The sequence below is a fragment of the Acinonyx jubatus genome, chromosome E1, assembly GCF_027475565.1.
Source record: "Acinonyx jubatus isolate Ajub_Pintada_27869175 chromosome E1, VMU_Ajub_asm_v1.0, whole genome shotgun sequence".
Classification (NCBI taxonomy): Eukaryota; Metazoa; Chordata; class Mammalia; order Carnivora; family Felidae; genus Acinonyx; species Acinonyx jubatus.
Genome location: NC_069397.1, coordinates 13,918,083 through 13,939,407, shown reverse-complemented (window position 1 = coordinate 13,939,407; position 21,325 = coordinate 13,918,083). Strand labels below are relative to the sequence as shown.

The 21,325-nt window shown below is 39.4% G+C and overlaps 1 long non-coding RNA gene across 1 annotated transcript; it reads left to right on the top strand.

Moving 5' to 3' along the window:
* The first annotated feature begins 221 nt into the window (after nt 1-221).
* Nucleotides 222-20,279, top strand: LOC128313492 (uncharacterized). Its single transcript, XR_008294287.1, has 5 exons — nt 222-340; nt 440-620; nt 2,214-3,365; nt 13,323-13,514; nt 20,190-20,279. It is a non-coding gene; the product is annotated as an uncharacterized LOC128313492 (long non-coding RNA).
* The last annotated feature ends 1,046 nt before the right edge of the window (nt 20,280-21,325 follow it).

Below are 21,325 nucleotides of genomic sequence, written 5' to 3'. Positions count from 1 at the left end.
GTGGTAAAATATAGAAGATAACATTTGTCACTGTAGCTATTTTAAGTGTGTAATTCAGTGGCTTTAATAACATCCACCATGTTGTGCAACCATTTCTACTATCTATTTCCTTTTTTTTTTTTTTTTTTTTTGTGAATGACCTTTTGCACTTAGTAATCATTTACCAACTGTTGTCTTGGCTTGAACCGAATCATTGTAGCCGAGATTGTGTACAAATTCCTAGAAAGTAGACTGTGGGACGTGTGGAGGAGACGACCACGTCAGAGACAGCTGGGGCCAGTCTGAGGAATGTCACGCCCTGGGTCAGCGGCACTGCCGATCAGTCAGGGTCACCAGACAGGTCATCTGGTATATTTTACTTAATAGGCAGAAAGAATGCATCTCCTGAACGGGAACCAGGGTAGAAACTGAAGTTAACTGATGTTTGGTCTCTTCCAAGGTCTTAGGAGAACATCGCTCGCTGGTTGATCTACCAGAGAATGCGAGAGACGCGAAGAACGGATTTTGTGCGCGACACCGTTCTCTGGACATTCACAGTGGCGCGACCCGGACACACAAAGCCCCAGGATGGACGTGATGGGAAACAGTTCGCTTGCTTTCATTTTCAAATAAATGTATAGGTATTTGGAGACAGAAAGTATGTTATGAAGTTAGAAGGTAAAATATAGGGGCGCCGGGGTGGCTGAGTCGGTGAAGCGTCCGACTTCCGCTCAGTTCATAGTTTTACAGGTTGTGAGTTCGAGCCCCGTGTTGGGCTCTGTGCTGACAACTCACAGCTTGGATCCTGCTTCGGGTTCTGTGTCTCCCCCTCTCTCTCTGCCCCTCCTCTGCTCACACTCTGTCTCTCTCTTTCTGTCTCAAAAATAAACATTAAAAAAAAAGATAAAATATAAAGCTTTTATGAGATTGTACTTGGGGTCTGCTTGGGGTCTTACTCTCAGGTTTCCAGGGATATTTGTCCCGTTCCCCTGCTAACAGTGGTATTTGAGCATAACATAGTGATTATAAATAAACCTCTCAAACCAAACAGCCCAGAATCAGACTCTTGCTCTGACATTGCTTAGCTATGTCATCTTGGGCAAATTATATAACCTGGCTGAGTCTCAGTTTCCTAATCTATAAAACAAGAAAAATGATTGTACCTAACTCATAGAGTTAGTTATGTGTTAAATACTTAAAAAAATGCTTAGCACATACAAAGTAGTCAATAAGAGGTGTTTTTTTTTTTTAAGTTTATTTATTTATTTTGAGAGAGAGAGAGAGTGAACGCGAGCAAGGGAAGGGCAGAGAGAGAGGGAGGGAGAGAGAATTCTAAGTAGGCTCTGTGCTGTCGGTGCAGAGCCAGATGGGGAGCTCGAACTCCACCAACCATGAGATCACGATCCGAGCTGAAATCCGGGGTCAGGTGCTTAACTGGCGGAGCCACCCAGGTGGCCCTCGCTGAGAGTTTTCATTATTGGTAGTAGTGGTAGCATCAGATGGAAATGCTTCAGACCTTTGGCTCTTTTTTCATTTTTAAACTTACGGCACTAGCAGTCCTATCTGCTGATTGTAGAACATTCAAACAATATGGAAGTAAATATTGGAAATGAAAGCAACTGTCCCCGTTACGTTCCAGTGACTAGACCAGAGATAAACACAGATTACTGTTAGGTGTATGCCCTTTCTTCTAAGCATTTAAAAAAAAAAAAACCAAAAACTTTTTTAACTCATTCATTTTTGAGGAGGGGGGGAGGGGCAGAGATAGAGAGAGATACAGAATCCGAAGCAGGCTGCAGGCTCTGAGCTGTCCACACAGAGCCCAACACGGGGCTCCAACCCACGGACCACGAGATAATGTCCTGAGATGAAGTCAGAGGCTTAATCAATTGAGCCACCCAGGCACGCCCCCCATTTTTAAAAATTTTGAATCATTCATTGAGCACCAACCATGTACTTTGTATCATTACATTTAAAATTTTTTTTAATGTTTTTTAATTTATTTCTGAGAGAGAGACAGGGAGAGAGAGCATGAGCAGAGGAGGGGCAGAGAGAGAAGGGGACAGAGAATTTGAAGTGGGCTCCACCGTGACAGCAGAGAGTTCAACGCTGGGCTGGAATTCACATGAACCGTGAGATCATGACCTGAGTGGAAGTCGGACACTTAACTGGTCGAGCCACCCAGGCGCCCCTCATCGTTACATTTTCAATGCCGTTCTTCTGTTGTCTTCTAGGGCGTTTTGGCCATGATGCTGATCATGGCCTTCTTCCGGAAACACGTGACAGGTGGCATTCCTGAGAATGAATGAAAAAGACTGTGCTCCAGACCCAAAGCTGTGAGCAGTAGGCACTCTGTCCACAACCTCAATCTGGGAAAATCACTTCCACAAAGGATCTTTTATGAAGAATGTGATCTGGGAGACTGGGGAGCCTCAGGAAAAATGGCCTTGTCATATTTCTTTTGTTCTGCTCGACTTCAGAGTTCTGTCTTGATTTTGTGATTCCATGTTTAATGCGTGAAAGGAAGCTGATTGGAATTTGAAAGCCGATTGAAGTTGGTAGGTCTTTGACTTCATTTCTCAGCGTTCCCCTCATCCTCCCCCTCCCTTTCTACCCATTGAGAAGCCACAGTAGAGAGGGTCGCAAGACTCCTTGGCAGTCACTTCCACCAGGCAGTTTTGCCTATGTTTGTCACCCACTGTGCCTCATGCGTCCCCCACCTGCTTGCATGGTGTCCTCTAAACGTTGTTGTGGCTCCAATTGCACCGCATTGTGCTGTTAGCTTAGCTGTCTGTGTGTTCTTCCCTACATTAGACCTTCTTGAGGACAGAAAATGTTTTGTCTTCTCACTAGGTCCTAGCATATGGCACATGATATTTACTAAATAAAAAACATATTGAGTAGGTGGTAGGGGTGGTCATTTGTTTACAAAGATGGCTGCAATAATTTTTCCCATCCTACCCGCCAGTCCATCTGCGGTGACTCTGCACTCCCCGTCGAGGGGTGGGAGTTAGTCCTTCACTCCTTGAATCTGGGCTCGGCCAATGGACGTTAGCAAATGTGATGCAAGCGGAAGCTTAAGAGCCGCTTGCACAAAAGGGCTGGCCCCTTTTCGTCTGTGTCCGTAACCCTGAGACTGAGATGTGAACAAACCCGAGCAAGTTCCACAGAGGCCATATGCAGGAGAACTAAGCACGCCGGACAGCAGGCCGCCTGTATCCAACTGGCCAACTGCGGACAAGTGGGTGAGGCCACCTTCGACCATCAGCCCCATTTAAGATCCCAGATGACTACAGACAGATGAATGACTCCAGACAAGACCAGCAGAAGAACAGCCCAGATGATACCAGCCCGAGTCGCTGACCCACGGAATCATGAACAAGCCAGTAAGTTTAGGGGTGGTTTACAATGCAGCAATAGATAACTGCCATTGAAGCGATTTTATAAGCGATTCTTCCTTTGTACGGTTTCTCTTCCTACTTGACCTTTAATGGCTACCTCTTGGTTTTGCTGCCCAGACTATTCACTTTCTTCTTGTAGCAGCAAGTAGATATTTTCAGTGGCAAAAATTCTTAGAAACGAAAATTCTGTATCAAAGTGTAGTAGACATTTTGATTTTCTTTCCAGCCTAAAATTTTGATAGGCTTAATGGTGGTAATTTTTCTTTTTTTAAAAAATGTTTGTTTATTCATTTTTGAGAGAGAGAGAGAGAAAGTCAGAGTGCAAATGAGGGAGGGGCAGAGAGAGGGAGACACAGAATCCGAAGCAAGCTCCAGGCTCTGAGCTGTCAGCAGAGAGCTCGACACTGGGCTCAAACTCACAAACCAGGAGATCATGACCTGAGCCGAAACCAAGAGTCAGCTGTTTAACTGACCGAGCCACCCAGGCACCCCTATGGTGGTAATATTTTCACACGCACACATGCACACACACATACACACACACATGTCAAAACTTACAAAATTGTGTACTTTAAATATGTGCATCTTATTTGTATGTCATTTATACCTCAATAAAACTCAAAATTTGTCAGGGAAAATAAATATAAGCTTTGATTTTACTATTTTAGGTGCACAGGTGTGCTGGACTGGCTCATCTAGCTTGTGGGATATAATATAATGTTATTATATTATTAATCATATATTAAATATATAATGGTGTGCTGTTGTACCACTCTTCCCAACTCCATGTTCAGTGATGTCATTTTGGAAGCCTCAAATTGGCCATGATGGGAGTATTTATACCGTAGAAATTGGAAAACACTACAAATCAGGGCATCCTTCCCACCCCCAAGAACCAATTAGAAAAGATTTGCTAGCGCTGTGCTATTTAAGGGTAACCACAAGGAAAATAAAAATAGATGTATCATTTATTTATTTATTTATTTATTTATTTATTTATTTTAATTTTTGAGACAGAGAGAGAGAGAGACAGAGTGGGAGCGGGGAAGGGGCAGAGAGAGAGGGAGACACAGAATCTGAAGCAGGCTCCAGGTTCTGAGCTGTCAGCACAGAGCCTGATGCGGAGCTCAAACCCACTGAACAGTGAGATCATGACCTGAGCCAAAGTAGGATGCTTAACTTACTGAGTCACCCAATTGCCCCAATAGATGTATCTTCTAAATCAACAATAGACAATTTAGTCTATACAACATAAGGCACTAACAATAAGAAGAAAAAAAGAAATATGATAAGTAGAAAACACAAATTAAAGGGCACCTGGGTGACTCAGTAGGTTAAGCATCCAACTCTTGATTTCTGCTCAGGTCATGATCTCAAGGTTCTTGAGATCGAACCCCCCATTGAGCTTTGCATTAACAGTGCAGAGCCTTCTTGGAATTCTCTCTCTCTCCTCTCTCTGCCCCTTCCCTGCTCACTCTCTCTCTCTCAAAATAAATAAATAAACATTAAAAAAAACAAAGAAAATACAAATTAAGAGGCAGAAATAATTTATTTATAATATAAATATTTATTTGTAATAACTATAAATGTATTGAACTCATCTATCAAAAGAGATTGTAGCTGTATTAAATCAAGTTGTATTAAATCAAACAAATCAAGCAAGTGCTATCCACAAAAGACTTATTTTTTATTATTTATTTATTTGTTTATTTTTGAGAGAAAGAGAGCACAAGTAAATAGGGGCAGAGAGAGAGAGGGAAAGAGAAAATTCCACGAGGGACAGAGAGAGAGAGGGGGAGAAAGAAGGGGAGAGAGCATGCAGCCCAAAGGGGGCTCACCCAATGTGGGGCTCGGACTCACAAACCATGAGATCGTGACCTGAGCTGAAGTTAGAGGCTTAACTGACTGAGCCACCCAGGTGCCCCAAAGTTTTTTTTTTTTTAAATAATACTGTAAAGTTGAAAGTACAAGAATAAACAAAGTTAAACATAGAAATATGAAACAAAGGGAAGCCATGGTAACAATTTTAATATTAAAATAGACAAAACAGAGTTCAAGGGAAAAAAAAATGATAGTAAGAGGCAAACAAGAACAGAAAGAGACAATAGATCAAGAAGGTATAATAACTACTAACATACATGCACCTAATTATATAGCCTCAAATTCTATAAAGTAATAACTGGCAGAACTACAATCACTAACAGATACATCAGCACCACTTAGGAACTCGTAATTCAAGCAGAAAAAAATAAGTAAGGATACAGATGATTTGGATAAAGTAATTAATCAATTCAAACTAGTATATGTGTATAAATAAATAAATATGGTAATATATGTATTATATGTACATGCCTCTCCCCAAAATAACACCCTCAAAAGTATACAATCTTTTTAAGCACACTAGGAATGCTGGCAACACTAATAAGGTATCATGTCTTTAAGAAAACCTCAATATCACATATACTAAGATTTCTGGCCAGAATGCAATAAAAAGAAAAATCAGTAAAAAGATAACATAAAAGATGCTCATGTCTGAAAACTAAAATTTATACCACTAAATGCATCTTGTGTCAAAAGGAAAATTGTAATTTGTATTTATGAAATACTTAGATTTGAATGACAAAACAATATACATCAAAATATACAGAACATAGTTAAATAAATAGAGGAAAATATGTAGCCTTTTAGTTTTATGTACATTTATTAGAAAGTAAATAAGCTAAGGAGCATCTGGGTGGCTCAGTCGGTTAAGCGTTTGACTTCATCTCGGGTCAGGATCTCATGGTTTGTGAGTTTGAGCCCCACATCAGCAGAGCAGAGCCTGCCTGGGATTCTCTCTCTCTCTCTCTCTGCCCCTCCACCACTTGTATGTGCACACACATACTCTCTATCTCAAAATAAATAAAATTTTTAAAAAATTAAAAAAATAAAAGTAAGATGTTAGAAAAAAGTAACAGAGTAAACCCAAAGGAACAAGAAAGAAGGAACGCAAAGATAATAGATTAATAAAACGGGTTATCACAAGAGAGAAGATTAATAAAAAAACAAATGATGGTTTTTCAAAACTTATGAATACTAGGGGTACCTGGGTGGCTCAGTCTGTTAGGTCTCAACTCTTGATCTCAGCCTCAGGTCTTGATCTCAGGGTCATGAGTAAGCCCTGTATTGGGCTCTGTGCTGGGCGTGGAGCCTACCTAAGAAAAAATAATAGGGGCGCCTGGGTGGCTCAGTTAAGTGTCTGACTCTTGATTTTACTCAGGTCGTGATCTCATGGTAGTGAGGTCAAGCCCCACATCAGGCTCTGCACTGATGGCACGGAGCCTACTTAAGATTCTCTCCCTTTCTCCCTCGACGCCTACCCCCTAAAATGAAAGATGTTAAAAAAAGTTTTTTTTAATACTACAAAATCTCTGCTTAGGCTGCTCATGAAAGAGATGATACAGATAAAATAAAAACATAAAAGGGAAAATAATACAGCCACAATAAATATTTTACAAATAATTAAAGAATATTATAAATAAATGTGTGCTGATAAATTTTAGAACTAGATAAAAATAAATACATTTCTGGCAAAATCTAAAATGATAAAATTGTTATAAGAAAAATAGAAAACTTGAGTAGAATAAGCATCAGTAAAAAAAACAAAAACAAAAACAGGTAATAAAACACCTCTACCTACTTTTACCCACCTGAAGCAATCCAGGTTCCAACAGTTTTGCAGGTGAGTTCTATCAAGTATTAAAATAATAGATACAAGAATAAAACTAAATAAAAGTAATAAGATAAAATAAACAAAATAGAAACAAGTTGTTCCAGAAATTAGAAAACAGACCGAAAACTTTTTAACTCATCTTAGGGCTTAATATCATTACGTTTGTTTGTTTGTTTGTTTGTTTGTTTTAAAGTAAGTTCTACACCCAATGTGGAGCTCAAACTCACGGTCCCAAGGTCAAGAGTCACATGCTCTATTGAGTCACCCAGGCTCCTACACTATGTTTCTAATTCAGATGATGACAATTAACACACACACACACACACACACACACACCCCCCACAAAAAAACTAAGATCTATGTCACTTAGGAGCATAAATATGAAACTCTTAAATAAAATATTAACTAACAAAATCCAGTTGTATGTAGAAGTAATAATACATCATGATCAATTAGGAATATAAAGATGATATGGCATTAGAAAACCTAGCAAGGTAATTCATTAACAAACTAAATAAAGTAAAGCATGGGATTATCTAAATAAATGCAGAAAATAATTCGATAAACTTCAATACCTGTTTATCACAAGAATTCCCAGAAATCTTGGAACAGAACTTCCATAACTTTGCTTATCCATCAAACATCTACAATGTACAAACATAATACATAACAGAGAAACTTTAGATAACATTCCTTTTAAGATCAGGAATAAAACAAGGGTACCTACTAATGCTATTGGTGGTCAACAATTTGTGTCTTTACCAACAAAACAGGAAAAATTTGAAAATTAGAAGTATAAGGATTTGAAGGTGTGGTAGATAGAATGATAGCTCCCAAAGATGTCCATGCTCTAGTCCCCAGAATTTATGACTGTTGCCTTTCATGCCAAAAGGGACTTTGCAGATGTGATTACTTTGAGGAGTTTGAGATGAGAGTATCTTGGATCATCTGGGTGGGTCAATGTAATCACAAGAGTACTTGTAAGTGAAAGAGAAAAAGAGGGGCAGAGTGATGCTATGTCCAGCATACATTAGGGACCAAGGGTGGACATGTGAGGAAGTCCGGGATAATAGTGCTTCAGGAGGTCTTTGAAGTAACTGATCTATGTTGGAGCAGGAGGATGGAAACTTTCAGTGGTAGCATTACCAAGACACCTGTGTTTCACTTAGATGGAGAGCAGTTTTAGAGGTATTCTGCAGACTTGGAGCATGTGATAGGTACCTAGAAAAACAAACTAAGTGAGGTCATTTTTAATGCCAGGGAAAATACGAAGTTGTCAAAGAAAGGACATAGCATACAATACGGCTCAGCTGTGAACAACATTACATGGTTATAACAAGATAAGCACTGAGTGCCAATTTTTTAAAATTTTTTTAAATTTTTTTATATTGGGAAGATGTGTATGTGAGTGTGTATCTGCACGTCTCTATCAGCTATAAAAGGAGCAAAATTTTATTTCTATAGTAAGGGGTCAGTAGGTAACATCTAAAATAGGAATACTTAAGAGGCGCCTCGGTGGCTCAGTCGGTTAAGTGTCTGACTTTGGCTCAGGTCACAATCTCACAGTTTGTGAGTTTGAGCCCTGCATCAGGCTCTGTGCTGACAGCATGGAGCCTGGAGCCTTCTTTGGATTCTGTGTCTCCCTCTCTCTCTCTGCCCTTACCCCACTCATGGTCTGTCTGTCTCTCTCTCTCAAAAATAAATAAACATTAGAAAAATTTTTTTAAATAGGAATACTTAAAAATGACAGTGTAAATATCTTGTTTAGAGGTATAGAGAGACATAGCAGAAGAAGGAGCTAAGAAGATACAAGTGGTAGTTTCTGGGGAATGGAACTTAGGGTCAGGGAGGGATAGAGCGAGGAACAGCTGAACTTTATTATGAACCTTATTATTTTATTTTATTTTTATTTTATTTTAGTACAGTTTAGTTTATTTATTTTGAGGGAGAGAGAGAAAGAGAGAGAGCAGGGGGAAGGACACACAAAGAAGAGAAAGAATCCCAAGCAGGCTCTGTGCTGTTAGGGCTGAGCCAGACACGGGGCTCAATCCCACGAACTGTGAGATCATGACCTGAGAAAAATCAAAAATAGGACACTCAACTGACGGAGCCACCCAGGCACCCCTTTATTTTATTTTATTTTATTTTATTTTATTTTATTTTATTTTTTAAGTTTTATTTAAGTAGTCTCTACATCCCATGTGGGGCTTGAACTCATGACTCTGCAATCAAGAGTCACACACTCCTCTGACTGAGCCAGCCAGAGCCCCTAGTTTTATTTTATTTTAAAATTTATGGACTTTTACTACTTTAAAAGTCAATTCTCCCAAAATTTACCTATAAATTAAATGCAATTCCAACCAAACCAAAATTCCATCTGAATTTTTTGAGAAATTGAACAAATGTATTCTTGCTAGAATACCTAAATTAATTTTAGAGACAAAGCAACAAGAGGGGATTGTCTCAATCACATTTTATGATATACTATAATAGTCGTAAAACCAGAATGGCAATGCTACAGGAATGTATGGATCAACCAGAGCAACAGAGTTGAGAGCTCAGAAACAGACCCATATATCTATAAGAATTTGGCATCAGATAAAGACGACACCACAAGTCAATATGGAAAGGATGAATTTCCCAGTAGATGTTATCAGGAAAACTGTCTCAGTATTTGGAGAAAAATAAAGTATGATTCCTATTACCTACTACTCCAGGGAATTGAATATCTATATGTGACAGCTAAAAGAACACGAAAAGGGTGCCTGGCTGGCTTGGTCAGTACAGTGTGTGGCTCTTGATCTTGGGGTCATGAGTTCAAGCCCCACATTGAGGAGTAATTGTCCTTAAAATAAAAAACAGTTAACACGCACACACACACAGACACACAGACAGGAAACCCACTAAAGTAATGGGTTACTAGAGTAATGGGTACCTCACAGATGGGGAAATGCAAATAATTCACAAGAATAAGAAGAGATGTTCAAACTCCCTTGGTAATCAATGAAATGCAAGTTAAAACAATGAGATATCATTTTATACCTATCAGGGGCAAAAATTGGAGAGTTAAAAAACAGCAAGTGATGGGGAGAATCAGAGAAATGAAAATCCTCCCGTGTCATTATGGGAGTACAAACTGGTACAGATATTCTGGAAGGAAATCTGGCAGAATTGAGGACGTCAAAGATGCAGAATCAACAACCAGCAGTCCCAATCCAGGGTATGTACTTCAGAGAGTTTCCAGGTCTATAAGGGATCACATACAAGGATATTCGCTGCAGCTCTGTTGTGAAAAGGAGGATTTGGGGACATCCAAGGTGTCTGTCACTACTGAAATACTGGGGTGCATCCTGTGCTCTTCAGCCGTGGACCTGTGAACTAGCTGTACATGCAGCAGCATGAGCAGGTCATAAAAACAGTATTGGGCAAAGAAATAAAACGAAACCATCTTTAGACCATTACTATTCTGTCAATTTAAACATCTGCACAAAACAGCCGTATGTATTTTACGAGAATATATACATACATTAACACATCCAGAGGCGCATTTCAAACACATAACTGTGGGTTAATGTTAAGAATAAGGGAGGGCTAACATGCCTTACACAGACCATGTGTACTATGAACTGAGGAATCTGATGAACTCTACTCTCATCATGCAAGGCCTCCCCAGCCCCCGCTATTTTCAGCAAAACTCTCAGTGGAATTTCTTGCGGACTTGGCGACATAATTCTAAAATTTTTCCAAAAGAATAAATAGTGAAGAAAAGATCAGAAAACCTTGGGAAAGAAGAGCATCTAGTGATGAGTTGGCCTCCCAGATAGTACAATGTATAAATAATGCAGCAGTCACCATAAGAGTATGTTACTGGCACAAGGATGGACAGGACAATCAATAGAAAGGACATAAAGGGAGGAAATAGACCCAAGAACTTAGCAAAAACTTGATGGTAAGAGTGGCATTCCCATCGGTGAGGGATGAATTCCCATTGCTGAATTTCACAGCAAAATGTATTTGCAAAATTGGCTAATGATTTTGGGGGAGGGAATTAGAAAATAGATACAGCGATAATTGCTTCTTGGCCTTTTGGCTAAAATCAAGTGTAGAAAATATATACCGTGATAATTAAGATGTGTAACTAGATAGACGTAGGGTTTGAATGCCAGTTTTGCCACTGTTTAGCTGTGTAACTGCAGACAAGATACTTAACCTCCCTAAACTTCATTTTGCCCAGATTTAAAAACAAAGTAATAAAAACAAGTACATCATTGTGAGGATTAAAAAAAGTAATGGGTGTTGAAAAATAAAAACATGGTGCCTGTCACATAAAATGTGCCTCATAAATGTTAGCTGTTATTATTTCTACCCCATACCACGTGCAAAGTAATGTGCAAAATGAAACCATAAACATTCCAGAAAGAAAATAAATTGAGTATTATTATAATCTGGGGGAGCAGGAAGACTTTCTAAATATGACCCTAAGGGTGGAAAACATGAAGGAAAAGATAATAGTTCAGACTACAAACAAACAAACAAAAATAACCCCAAACATAAAAATGTCTTTATGCCAAATCTCACCACATTCAAAGTTAATATACAAATGACAAACTGGGAGAAATATTTGCAACATATGCAATAGACCAATGGTTAATAATCTGTTACTAATCAACAAGGAAAAGGTAGATACAGCAGTAGAAAAATGCACCAAGAATATTAACAAATAAACAAGCAAAAAAGAGATTACAAATAAACAGAGGGGGAGATGTTCTGAAAACCCAAAAGAGCTCTGACTAAAACACAGCGTTGCTGAGACAAAGGCAAATGGTTGCTTACGTATATCTGGAGGCCAATAGCAGACACTTTCAAAGCAGATCCCGATCCTCAGGATAAAATTATGGAGCTGGATGGAACATAACCCTTTTTCCTTTTTTTAAGTTTATTTATTTTGAGAAAGAGACAGCTCGTGCTCGGTGAGTGGAGGAGGAGGAGAGAGAGGGAGAGAGAATCCCAGGCAGAGCCTGGGATTCGTGAGATTGAGACCTGAGCTGAAATCAAGAATCAGACGCTTAACCGACTGAGCCACCCAGGCTCCCCAGGACATAACACTTTTTAAATTGAGATACGATTGGCATATAATATTGTGTAAGTTTAAGGTACACAACATACCGATTTCATAGTTGAAATTGCAATGATTGCCGTTCTCAGCTAATAACCTCTATTGCGTCACATTAAGTGTTTCTTCTAGTGGTGGGGACATTAAGATCTAGGCTCTTAGCAAATTTAACATTGATAATACAGCTTTGTGTATCATACTGTGTATTCGATCTCTGGGATTTATTTATCTGCTAGTTGCAAGCATGTACCCTTGAACAACATCTTGCCCTTTCCCCTACCCCTCAGTGTCTAGTAAACACCATTCCACTCTTTTTCTGAGGCTTTTTGTTGTTGTTTAACATTTCACAAATGTAGGATATCATGCGGTATTTGTCTTCCTCTGTCTTATCTCATTCAGCATAATGTTCTCAAGCTCTCTGCATGTTGCAGCTAGCAGGATTTCCTTCTCTCTTATGGTGAATAGTATGTCATTGTGTATATATGAACCACATCTTTATCCATTCATCTTTGATGGACACTTAGGTTGTTTGCAAATCTTGGCTATTGTGAATAATGCTGCAATGAACATAGGTGTGCAGATATCTTTTCAATCATCTGCTTTCATTTCATTCCGGGTATGAAATGAGATTGCTGGGTTGTATGGTAGTCCTATTTTTAGTTTTTTTGTAACATAACTGTTAAAAAAATTTTTTCATGTTTATTTTTGAGAGAGAGAGAGAGAGAGAGAGAGAGAGAGAGAGAGAATGAGTGGGGGAGGGGCAGAGAGAGAGGCAGACACAGAATCCAAAGCAGACTCCAGGCTCTGAGCTGTCCGCACAGAGTCCGATGTGGGGCTCGAACCCACGGACCGCGAGATCGTGACCTGAGCCAAAGTCAGACGCTTAACCACCGACAGAACCACCCAGGCTCCCCTTGAAACATAATATCTCAATGAATGTTCACTATGTATACTAAGTGCTTTACATATATCATGTCATTTTATCAAAACAACCTGAGGTTAAAATTTTCCTGTAGTTATGCAAATATTGTATCATTATGTTGTTGCACCTGGAATTAATATAATGTTATGTGCCAATTATACCGTAATTTCTTAAATTCCTATGCTTATTTTCTAGATGAGGAAATCGAAGCACTGAGAAGTATGACCGAGACAGCATTGCTCATGCAAAGTTCTACCTGCTCTCCCGCATGTCCCAGCCCCTTGCAGTTGGGTGGGACCGGAGGTGCTGGCAAAGTAAAGCCTGTGCATGATTCTCCCACTCTTCTCCTTCCCTGCATGGTGCCTAGAAGGGTGGTGTCCAGATGAGGTAACGCACAGGGTGGTGGAGCTTCCATCAACCTGGTACTTTGAGAGTATTTCAGAGCAGAGCCCCCCATGTCTTCCACCATCCGTATTGCATATCAGATATACAATGTAAATAAGAAAGAAATCTTTATTGTGCTACCAATATTTTGGTGTTTTGTTTTGTTGCTTTGGTTTTAGCTGTAGCACAACCTGGCTACTCTAACATATCCAAGTGGGTTTGCATAACTTACCCAAGGAATCATAGCTGGTACATGGCAAAGCCCAAATTCAAACCCAGCTCCACCTGTGCTCTTTTTTAGAGGCAGTAGTAAAATATAGATAACATAAAATTTACCATTTAAACCGTTTTAAAGTGAACAATTCAGTGGCATGAAGTACATTCACAATGTTGTACAACCATCCCCACTTTTCACTTCCAGAACTTTTTCATCACACCAAAAAGAAACTATGTACCCAGTAAACAATAACTCCCATTCCTCTTTCCCTACCCCTCCCCCCACCCCGTGACCACTACTCTACTTCCTGTCTCTATCAGTTTGCCCATTCTAGGTAACTCATGTAAATAGAATCATACAATATTTGTCCTTTTTGCATGTAGCTTACTTTATTTAGCATGTTTTCAAGGCTCACCCATGTTGTATAGTGGCTTGTATCAGAATTTCCTTCCTTTTTATGGTTGAATGATATGCCATTGTATGTAAACACCACATTTTGTCGATCCATTTATCTTTTGATGGACATCTGGATTGTTTCTGCCTTTTGGCTAATGTGAGTAATGCTGCTATGTCTGAGTCCCTGCTTTCACTCCTTTTGGGTATGTACCTAGAGGTAGAACCACTAGACCATATGCTAATTCTACGGTTAACTGTTTTTTTTTTAACGAACTTGATTTTTATTTATTTATTTTTAAATGTTTTTATTTTTTAATGTTTATTTATTGCTTATTTTGCGCGAGAGAGAAAGAGAGCACACAAGCAGGGGAAGGACAGAGAGAAGGAGAGACAGAATCCCAAGCAGACTCTGCACCTTCGGAGTAGAGCCTGACGCAGGGCTCCAACTCACCAACTGGGAGATCATGACCTGAGCTGAGATCAAGAGTCAGACACTTAACCTACTGAGCCACCCAGGCGCCCTAACAAACTTGATTTACAAGAGAAAAGTTTATTTATTTTTGAGAGAGAGAGAGAAAATGCAAGCAGGGGAAGGGCAGAGAGAGGTAGGGACAGGATCTGAAGCAGGCTCTGTGCTGATAGCACAGCAAAGAGCTAGATTCGGAGCTCAAACTCTGGAACTGAACTGTGAGATCATGATTGGAGCCGAAGTGCAGCTCAATCAACGGAGCCACCCAGGCGCCCTCTTGTTCCATTTATAAAAGTCAAGTTTTAGGGGCACTTGGGTGGCTCAGTTGGTTTGGCATCCAACTGTTGATTTTGACTCAGGTCATGATCCCAGGGTCGTGAGAATGAGCCCTGAGTTGGGCTCTGTGCTGACAACACAGAGCATCCTTGGGATTCTCTCTCTCTCTGCCCCACCCCCACTTGCATGCATTCTCTCTTTCTCTCTGTCTCTCTCAAAATAAATAAACATTAAAAAAAAAAGTCAGGTTTATTAAGGAATAATTTACACTCAGTAAAATTCAATTTTTAGGTGTACAATTTTATGAGCATTTTCCAACACATGAATCGTGTAACTACCACCACATCAAGGGATAGAACAGTACCATTACCCCAAAAAGATCCCTCTGTAGTCTATACCAAGCTCATACACCTGTCAGCTGCTGATCTAATTTCTTTTCCTATACTTTGACTTTCCCAGAATGTCATACAAATGGAATCATTGGAGCCTGGCTTCTTTCATTGAGCACAGTTGATCTGAGAGTCATCTATGTTGGTGTATCAATAATTTGCTCCTTTTATTTTTTTTTTAATTAAAAAAAATTTTTTTTAAGTTTTAGAGAGAAAGAGTGCAAGTGGGAGAAAAGGCCAGAGGGAGAGGGATAATCTTAAGCAGGCTCTGTGCTGTCAAAATCAAGAGTCGGAGGCTCAACCGACTGAGCCCCCCAGATGCTCCCAAAATTCGCTCCTTTTAATAGGCAACAGTACTCTCTTGTATGGATGTACCACACGTGTTTATCCAATTCACCAGTAGATGGATATTTGGTTTGTCTTTAGTTTATGGCAATAATGAATCATGCTGCTGTAGATATTTTCCCGTAGTTCACTTTGCACACCTGTGCTCTAATTTCTCCAAATAAATAAGTCAGAGCAGGATTTCTGGGTTGTATGGCAAGTGTATGCTTAACTACTTTAAACTGCCTATCTGTTTTGTGAGAAACTACCAGCTTTGCATTCCCACCAGCATGTATGAGAGTTTCACTTGTTCTGTATCCACTATGACATTTGGTAGTGTTAATTTACTTTCATTTTAGCCATTTTAATAGGTATGTGATGTGGTATTTCATTATAGCTTTCATCCTTCATATCTCTAATGGCTAATGATGTTAAAATTTTTTCTATATGCTACTAACTTACCATCTTACTTGGTGAAGTGTCTGTTCAAATCTTTTTCCCATTTTTGAGTTGGGTTGTTTCCATATTGTTGAGTACTGAAGTTCTTTATATATTCCGTATACATATCTTTTTATCAGATGTGTGTTTTGCAAATATGTTTTTCCATTCTGTGTCTTGTCTTTTCATTTTCTTAAGTGTCTCTTCAAGAGCAGAAGTTTTCATTTTAATAAATCTAACTTACCATTTTTTTCTTTTATAGTTCATGCCTTTTGTTTCTTTTTTTAGTGTTTATTTATTTTTGAGAGAGAGCATGAGCAGGGGAAGGGCAGAGAGTGAGGGATCAGAGGATCCAAAGCAGGTTCTGCCCTGACAGCAGAGAGCCCAGTGTTGGGCTTGAACTCATGAACCATGACATCATGACCTGAGCCAGTTGTACACTTAACAGACTGAGCCACCCAGGTGCCCCGGTGCTTTTTGTTTCTTATTTATGAAGTTTTGCCTAACTTTAAACCACAAATATTTTCTCCTCTATTTTATTCCAGAAGGCTTATTGTTTTAGGTTTACATTTAGGTCTATGATTTATTTCAAGTTCATTTTTGTATATGGTATAAGGTATGTATCAAGGTTCTTTTTTTTTTTTTTTTGCACAATTTATTGAAATCAACCTATTTATTTGTTTGTTTGAAAGAGACAGAGAAAGAGAGGGAGAGCAAGCATGAGCAGGGGGCGGGGCAGAGAGAAAGGGAGAGAGAGAGTTCCAAGCAGGCTCCAAGCTCTGCATGAAGCCCCACAAGGGCTTGATCCCATGACCATAACATCATGACCTGATCCGAAATCAAGAGTCGGATGCTTAACCAGGTGAGCCACCCAGATACCCTGAAACCAACCTGTTCTTAACTACCATATTATGTTGTAATAAATCTCTTCTCATTTGTACCAAAATCTGATGAGGCTTGGAGATATACAGGTGATACTTGTACTATTCTTCATAGCTTACACAGTGCTTTTGATTCTATGACCTCATTTTGAACCACAATCAACAATTACAATGAAGAGGCCCAGAGAAACTGTGTTTGACCGAGATGACAAAGCTTTTGGTGCTACGTTCAATACATTATCAACCATCCATAAACACTGAGCTGCCTTTTCCAAGATCCAAGGTATTCCCACAGCTCTTCCCAGTTACTCAGGAACACTGGAAGCAAAAGTCAATACTCATTGCTTAATTTTGAGTTTATCAGTCTTTGAAAACTGGAAAGGCTAAGATATTTGGTGTAAGGATGGTCATTTGGACCACCCATAAGGAGGGGTCACATATCTCAACCCTGCTTTGTGAACTGGCCATAGTCATGCAAACTTTATTCTATAAAAATGCAATCAGAAATCTTTTCTTTAAAATATTACTGAGCTTCATCAAGAAACAATTTGTTGCCAAATAGTTCAAATATTAAAGCAATAAACAGATTTGGTTCATGTTTGGTCATTTCTTCAGCCCCCTACATCCCCCTTTCTTTGGGAAGCATACTCACACATCACATCATTGGCATGGGCTCTTGGGAGCCATTGTGCTACCACCTGATTCTGTCTTTGTGCCCAGGGCTGTTTGTACCAGGGGTGGACATGTCGCTCAGGGTGATAATTAGATTGTTTCTTTGGAGAATTTAGGATTGGACTGAGAAACAGATCATCAGCCTGCTGTTGGCTGGAATTTTAACTTATGCACTGGGAGATGCACTGCAGCCATATTCCGTCTGTCACGTGAATCAGAGAAGAAATTAAGGCAGATACGCAGAGAGAAAAACAGATACACAGAGAGAAAAGGAATGAAGTAGGGAGGGAGAAGTAGGGTTTACTTCTTTAGGAGGAGAAGTAGGGTTTACCCAGCTTTACTGTTTCTGATTTCAGACTATCTTGGTGGCTTCACTGCACACCTGTCCTTTGGTGCTGTGAAAGCACCTCTCCCTATCCTTTAAAAGTTGCTCCTTTTTTTCTTAAGCTACTTATAACCAAAGAATCCTAACTAGTACAACAGTGGTAAATTATCAGGGAGTAGGAAGATATGACCTTGAACTGGTTAATGGGCGTCTAAAAACAGAGCTGACTTTTGGGACAATGGGTGCTATAACTGGGAGAAAAAATCCCCCCACCCTTTATTCTTTATAAATTGCATGAAAGGTTTGGGCCAACTGAGTGAGCATCAGCTTATACAATGAGGAAATGGAGAGTGTTATCCAGGTCGAATTATCATTTGTTTCCCACTGGGAAGGAGTAGGGAGGAGGAGGAAGAAAAAAAGTAGGGTGGGAGGGAAGGCAGTGAGTGGAGGAAGGAAAGAAAAGTCTGACATGATGTAATGCCCAGAAAGGTTTTATACATTTACATTTGGAGACCCCTTTACCTTTGGATGAAAAATGCTGATCAACTGCCAAGTATTATTTTGTAAATTAGATGCTCTCTGTGAAATTAGCCTTCTGACACACTTCCAGCCATTTTTCTGAAGCAGCCTCTGTGAAATCCTGACTCTTTCTTTACAGGCAGAACTAAATACTGTGGCCTTGTGTTCTCCTCTTTGCCCAGAGTCTCAGTTTTGTGTTGTTGTGTGGGTTTTGTTTTTGGGTTTTTTTTTTTTTTTTTTTTTTTTTTTTTTTTTTTTTGCCATGTTCCTGCCTTTGCCATTAACTTTGATGAACAAAATAAATGATGCAAAGAAACGGGTGGGACAATGAGGCTGATTCATGGTTTGGGAAAACAGGGAATTGTCACAGAGGAAACACTGGCCCTCCTTTTTGCTGGGGACACTGCAATGTTTGGCTGAAAGCATCTTGTTTGGATTCTTCCAACCAGTGGATAAGCATCTAAATGACAGGCACAATATGGGGTTCCCAGGGTTCCCAGAGTCCCCAGGGGCGCCTAAAACAATCCTGAGATACCCTGGCAGAGCTTGTGATCTTTGTGAACAGATAGAGAGAGGTTATTCAAATAGCCCTTAATTTCATTAAGAAGTCTCACTGTAAGTTCCCCAAACAGGCATTTATTTTTATTATTTAAAAAAAAAATTTTTTTTCAACGTTTATTTATTTATTTATTTGGGACAGAGAGAGACAGAGCATGAACGGGGGAGGGGCGGAGAGAGAGGGAGACACAGAATCGGAAACAGGCTCCAGGCTCTGAGCCATCAGCTCAGAGCCGACGCGGGGCTCGAACTCCCGGACCGCGAGATCGTGACCTGACTGAAGTCGGACGCTTAACCGACTGCGCCACCCAGGCACCCCGCAGGCATTTATTTTTATGTCAGGATTATCTCCAAGTTTTATATTTGCATTCACTCCTGGTAACTTAGCTGGGATGTCAGGTGCTAAGCTTACATTGGATTGATGTTTTGGGTTGGCCTTCAAAAATAATTTACCTTGATTATTAAGGTAAGCTCAGTCGATTAAGCTCAGGTCGTGATCTCACAGTTCATGAGTGCTAGCCCCCATCAGGCTCTGCGCTGACGTCTCAGAGCCTGGAACCTGCTTCGGATTCTCTGTCTCCCTCTCTCTCTGCCCCTCTCCCACTACTTCTCTGTCTCCCAAAAATACATAAAAATGTTAAAAAATAAATGATTTACCTTTAGACAAACTTTGAACAAAATAAATTGATGGGTAATTTAGAAGAATCTATGTTTATATTGGTATCATATTGATATGCAGTTTTATGATATTTTTCATTGAGCAGTATAATATGAAAATATGAAATTGTCAACAAACTTTAATCTACAATATAACTACTAATAGATGTGTTGTGTATGACTGTATGAATGAACCATCATTTATATAACTAGTCCCTTGTTGGACATTTAGGTTGTTTTCAGTTTTTCATAGCTATAAACCATGCTTCAGTAAAAATTATTGTAGCTAAATCTTTGTATATTTCCTTATTTCCCTTGGAAAGAAATCCTGGATTTTGATTGCTCGATCAGATGTGATGCATATTTTTAGTGTTTTTGACTCATACTGAAATACTGCCTTCTAGAGTATAATATATACTTCCTCCAGGTATGAGAGTGTTTTCCTTCAAACACACCCAGCAATCTGGTCTAAACATCACTCAGGTAATTTTTTTTCCAGGTAAGTGATCATATAATCTACAAATAATGCAAATAATGAATTTTTTTTTCTTTTTTAGAAGGCAGACTGCCACATGCAGCACCTCGTTTGGATGTGTCTCGAGTCTTGGAAGCTTGAATACCCTACGTTCTCCTACAAATAGACCTTGTCTAGCAGGGGAGCGCAGCAGCGTATATATACTCTTGACTAGAAAACAGTCCTCATCCGTTGGGAAAGGTCATCCTCTTCAACCAAAAGTGCAGCTTCTAGAGGGACGCACATGGAACAGTGAGGGAGGAAGGGGACACACATCTAGCCAGCCAGATCACTTGAATTAACCCTGGCGATCAATGGGGTGACAGATGTCACAGCCAAGATCGCCCTCACATCCATGACTTTGTTTTTTCCTGTATCTGCCAGATGGGCAAAAGCTGCAAGATTTTATAATATATCTTTGTTGATGAGAATATGGATAGATGGATGCTTTCAAACCCTATAACTGGGAAGAATTTTTAAAGGATAAATTGAGAGTATCTGTGAAAAATGTTAAATTGCATATCCTTTGACCTAGCAATTTCAATTCGAAAAGGCTATCTTTCACAGTGAACAAAGATGTATGTATAAAGGTTTCATTGAAGCACTTTTTTAATAGTAAAAAAACTAAAACAACTTAAAACTCATTAGTAGAATATAGTTAGGTGAATTATAGTACATTTATGCTATGATATACTGTGTAACCATGGGGCACCTGGGTGGCTCAGTAGGTTAAGTGTCTGACTTTGCCTCAGGTCATGATCTCACAGTTTGTGAGTTTGAGCCCAGCATCTGGCTCTGTAATGACAACTCAGAGACTGAAACCTGCTTCAGATTCTGTCTCCTTCTCCCTCTGCCCCTCCCCTGCTTGCACTCTCTCTCTCTCTCTCTCAAAAATAAATAAACATTAAAAAAAAAAAAAGAAATACTGTGCAGTCATTAAAAAAGAATAAGGTAAATCTCTAGTAGCAAACTGGAACTCAATCCATGTTATTTTGTTAAGTTTAGAAAATATATTGCAGGATAATAATATATTATGATCCCAATTTTATTTTTTAATTTTTTTAATGTTTATTTATTTTTGACAGAGAGAGAGAGAGAGAGAGAGAGACAGAGCATGAGCGGGGGAGGAGCAGAGAGAGAGGGAGACAAAATCTGAAGCAGGCTCCAGGCTCTGAGCTG